We start from the raw sequence: 4,442 nt of genomic DNA, 5'->3' as shown, positions 1-4,442 counted from the left end.
ATGTAGTAGGACTCGCGCTTTGGTTGTTCCGCACAATATAATTATTTATATACGTAGTTCATCTGTAGGTTTTGTTGAGTGAATTTGCGAGTATCAAAATATGAGAGATAAATGGCCATACCGTCTCAATGCATTCACACAGAACCTTAAACATTTTACACCGCCAAGGGTCCATAGACCATAGCATTTGAGAAAAATTTCTAGTTGATATCAACTCGATCCCAAGAAAAAGGGGTGGTAACAGGACAGACGGGCAAAAATTGACAAAACAAGAATTTTCTTCTGATATAATCACAAATTGACGATTTTCGGATTTCTTCCTTCATTTGTACTGTGACCCTTCTTGCCAAATTTCATAATTTTAGGTCAAGGGGAAGTACCCTTCAGGTCTTGATGAGTGAGTTTGCGAGAATCAAAGTAGATAACATAAATGTCAGTTTCTTTTCATTGCATTGACTTAAAAGTTTACTTTTGTTTACATCCCATACGTCCGAAACCTCAGTATTTGACATAAAATTCAACCTGATATTTCCACACGTTCCCCAGAAAGAGAGGTCTTCACAGATTACCAAAGGAACAACAATGTGAAATTGCAAGGGTTCCGTTTTTACCGATGCAGGAGCAGAATCCTAAAAGCAACTAACGTCCTTTATCACCGGATATTTCTTCTGCCACGCCTCAGGGCAAGTGTCAGACAATGCAGTGCCTCCGCACTCTACCATCAGCCAAACCAAAATTGTGGATGACGAAAGAAACAAGTAAAAAAGCAAGTCTTCTAGGAAATAAATGGTCTTTAGGTATTGATCTTTGACTACAGGAAACGTCATTAACTATTATGTATTTTTGTAAAATGTATAGAGAAATTGCCTCAATTACTATGAAGTTTGTGGTGTCACAACTGGCGTGAAACACACCTGCATTTTGTAGCTGAGTTGTGAATAGGAGTTTGTGTGCCTTCTCTTTGTTTAACTGGACAGTCAGACCAGTAGGGACTGGAATGCGGGCAGGTGCTGACAAGCTGACCACCGGCCTTGTGAGGAATGTGGGCTAACCGCGCTGCGTCAGCCAGGGGCCCAGGGAAGGTTCGCGAGTTCTTCGGATGGAGCACGTCTGCTATCTCTGGGAACGACAGTGAAAGCGGGTGACCAGTACAGTCTCGCCAGTTGCGATTCTTGCACAATCGCGACATGGTATGACGAAACACCACGCTCTCGTACTGATGACTCAAGAGATTGGAAGGAGAAGATAACGCGGACTTCATTTTATTTGTCATCGTGCCAGGTATACATCATCAAAAGGAAATGTACCGTTGACATCTGTTTATACATTGGTTGACCATGAACTGGTCACGTCGAGTGCATTTGGTGTCTCACTCATCAGCTCTCTCATGGTGCATGTGGCTTGACATAGAGAATTGATTCGACGGCTTGCATAAAAAACACAGCTACTTTCATAAATCTATAGGAAATGTTGCTGCTATTTTACTGCTTAACACCCACTATGTCCTTGTTTCATCACATCATATGATGTAAGCTGCATCCGCATATACTTCATTCGTTTTGACACGCTTCCCGAGACCCAAGAAGAAATCACTACCGAAGTCAACGACCGAATGTGGCAGCAACATCGCAGAAGAGGCCATCAGATTCCCTGCAGCACAGTAAACACGTGGATTCCGCTACGGGAGCTCCGCTAGCATGGAGCAATGCATTTGCCTGCAATGATAGGATCCTCCGTAGATAGAAACCCTTCTTAGCCTTCTGAAATTGACAGAGGTTTTGGAAGTAAAGCCTTTGTAGTGCTGAAAAATATGTAGTTACGAAACAAAAATTCGTCACGTCATGTGGCAGAAAACTCCATTAATATGGTTAACTGTTCAGTTGTAAAATAAGCTAATTCTTTACAAAATCTTTGATTTAGTTTCAATTTTAAATCGCAATATTTTATGGATGCCATTCCTTTCCCACCGACCATTATATTCAGTACTCCTTTAAGTAACTCATCCTTACACTAGACACACCTTATAGCCACTTATACAACTAAAAATAACATGGTAGACTTTTGAGAAAGATCGCAACAAATACTTTTGAGGAGCTTTATTTTATCGCCGTATAGGTTTCGGGTATTACGCTCATTTTGGGATGGCTGTACTTGTACTACATTTTTACTACAGAAGCCATAAAATAACAATGAAAAATCTTTGCTTTCCATTGTGCTATAGCAATATTTTACTGAAAAGCCGAAATTAAGAGTAAAACCATTTTAATTTCTGAACTAGCTGAACAATGATAAAATAAATTTTAGGTATATGGTTTCATCACTTACAACAAACGTACAGAGACAATGAATTCTGGTAGGAGGCAGGATGTCATTTCATTACAATTAGGTACGTAGAACTCATAAGATATGTACATGAGTTAGAAAAAAAAATTTGTTTTCCTGTCATATCATCTACATTCTGTATACTGTATACGGCTTTCTCAGTGACTGTCTGAAGCGGTAGGAAGTTGGCTGTGTAGTGGGAAATAAAGTATACTTGAACCGTAATTAATTAACAGAAAAAACTAAAATTTTTACGAAGAGAAAATACACAGTTAAATACAGTCCTTGAAATGCATGGAAGTAATATAATTAAAAAACAAGAATCGCCCCACGCTGCTGAGATAAAATGAAATTGTCAAAATAGTGTTAATCAGTTGCAACCAAGTTACCAACTGTTCTATAGTTTTGCTCATTAACAGACTTTTCAAGAACATTGATGGATCAAGCATATGGCTACAATGATAAATGTCTTCCATGGCGAAGCCAAACTAATTTAAAACATCATGCAGTAACACCAAAAGTTGTTAAAAGAAAATCACAGGTCAAGAACGCCTGTTGATCAAGCAAATAATTATACTTAGCAGCTACACAAAGGGCTAAAGGTCAAATGATAAATATCAAGTAATACAATTTTACATACTATTTTCGTTAAGTGAGTATAATTTCAAGAAACATTAAAAACAATTACGACAGATATAGGGTAACTCAATTAACGACCGGCGACCATGCAACAAACTTTACAACTGGCGAAGGTGCTTCAGGATTTACCTGAATTACATGAAACTAGTAGCTATTTTGAAGAAGAGCTCCACTAGGCAGTGACCAACCAAACCACGAGATTAAAATCAAGCCAAAGCTCGCCTCTAGACGGTTTTGCTTAGTTTTCCTTAAGAGTGATTTAGAAGAAATCAATAACATTAAATGATACACAGTTGAAATAAAAAACAGCAGAGCAAAGCAAACGTTAATTGCATCGGTTACAGGAAAGCATACAGCGGCAGTAGTCAACGAAATATACAGACAGAATAAACTAAGCCCAGTGGGCAGAAACGGCAAATAAACAAATCACAAGATAATTATTACACAGGCGGCTAGCTCGGAAAATAGCAAATGACAAGTAATGTGGTCTCTCTATAATCAGCTGGCGAGCTACCTTACAAAAATAGATACCTTTTCCACAGGTGTATGACGCATTTACAAAATGATTTGCTAAATACCAGCAGACCGACCGAAGCATACAACAAAGCTCTTCCTGGCTTTTCCCCTGTTAAATAAGGCATTAAATAACGGCCAATATGCCCTGTATAACACACGTTCAAACAGGATTAAACACTATTGTAAGAAAATGTAAAACACCAGTGCCTAAAACAAGTTTGACAAGCATTGAAAGCGTTAAACACTGTTCTGTTCCAAAAAGCACCAATGAATGAAAGAAGGCTGGCGAGCGCTTAATAAATTGCCAGTTACCCTTAACAGTGACTACTTTCAACAATAGTCAAATAAAATAGAAGACTCTTGTGAATTAAAGAAGACTGGCGAGCACTGAATAAGTATAAGGGGCGATTACAAAGTTTCCATTAGAAGGCTGTACTGTCCAGAATCGGTATGTCTATGAAGCAATTTCGCCGCGACTATGAGTTAACCGTCCCACCGATGCACCAGGTTGAATTTACCAATTCGGCAAAACACCGTGTCCTGATGCAGGAAGAAATTCGTAACGGCCTGTCGCACGTCCTCTCCCGAGTAGGAATCGCCGACCTAAGTCTTTTTTGAGGGACCGATTTTGCGACAAACGGAGGTGCGTTATCAGGAAGCAGCACATTTTTCGGGCCACAATTTTTCGCGATTGGTTTGAAGAACATTCTGGATAATCCGAGTGAATGATTTGGCCACCCAAAACGCCCGACATGAATCCCATCGAATATTTGCGACATAATCGAGAGGTCATTTCGTGCACAAAATCCCGCGCCTGCAACACTTTCGCAGTTATGGACGGCTGAAGAGGCAGCATGGCTCAATGTTTCTGCAGAGGACTTCCAACGACTTGTTGAATCCATGGCACATCGAGATGCTGCTCTAAGTCGAGCAAAAGGAAGTCCGACACGATATTAGAATGTATC

The sequence above is a fragment of the Schistocerca piceifrons genome, chromosome 2, assembly GCF_021461385.2.
Source record: "Schistocerca piceifrons isolate TAMUIC-IGC-003096 chromosome 2, iqSchPice1.1, whole genome shotgun sequence".
In the NCBI taxonomy this organism is placed as follows: Eukaryota; Metazoa; Arthropoda; class Insecta; order Orthoptera; family Acrididae; genus Schistocerca; species Schistocerca piceifrons.
Note: the sequence above shows the minus strand (reverse complement) of the source record.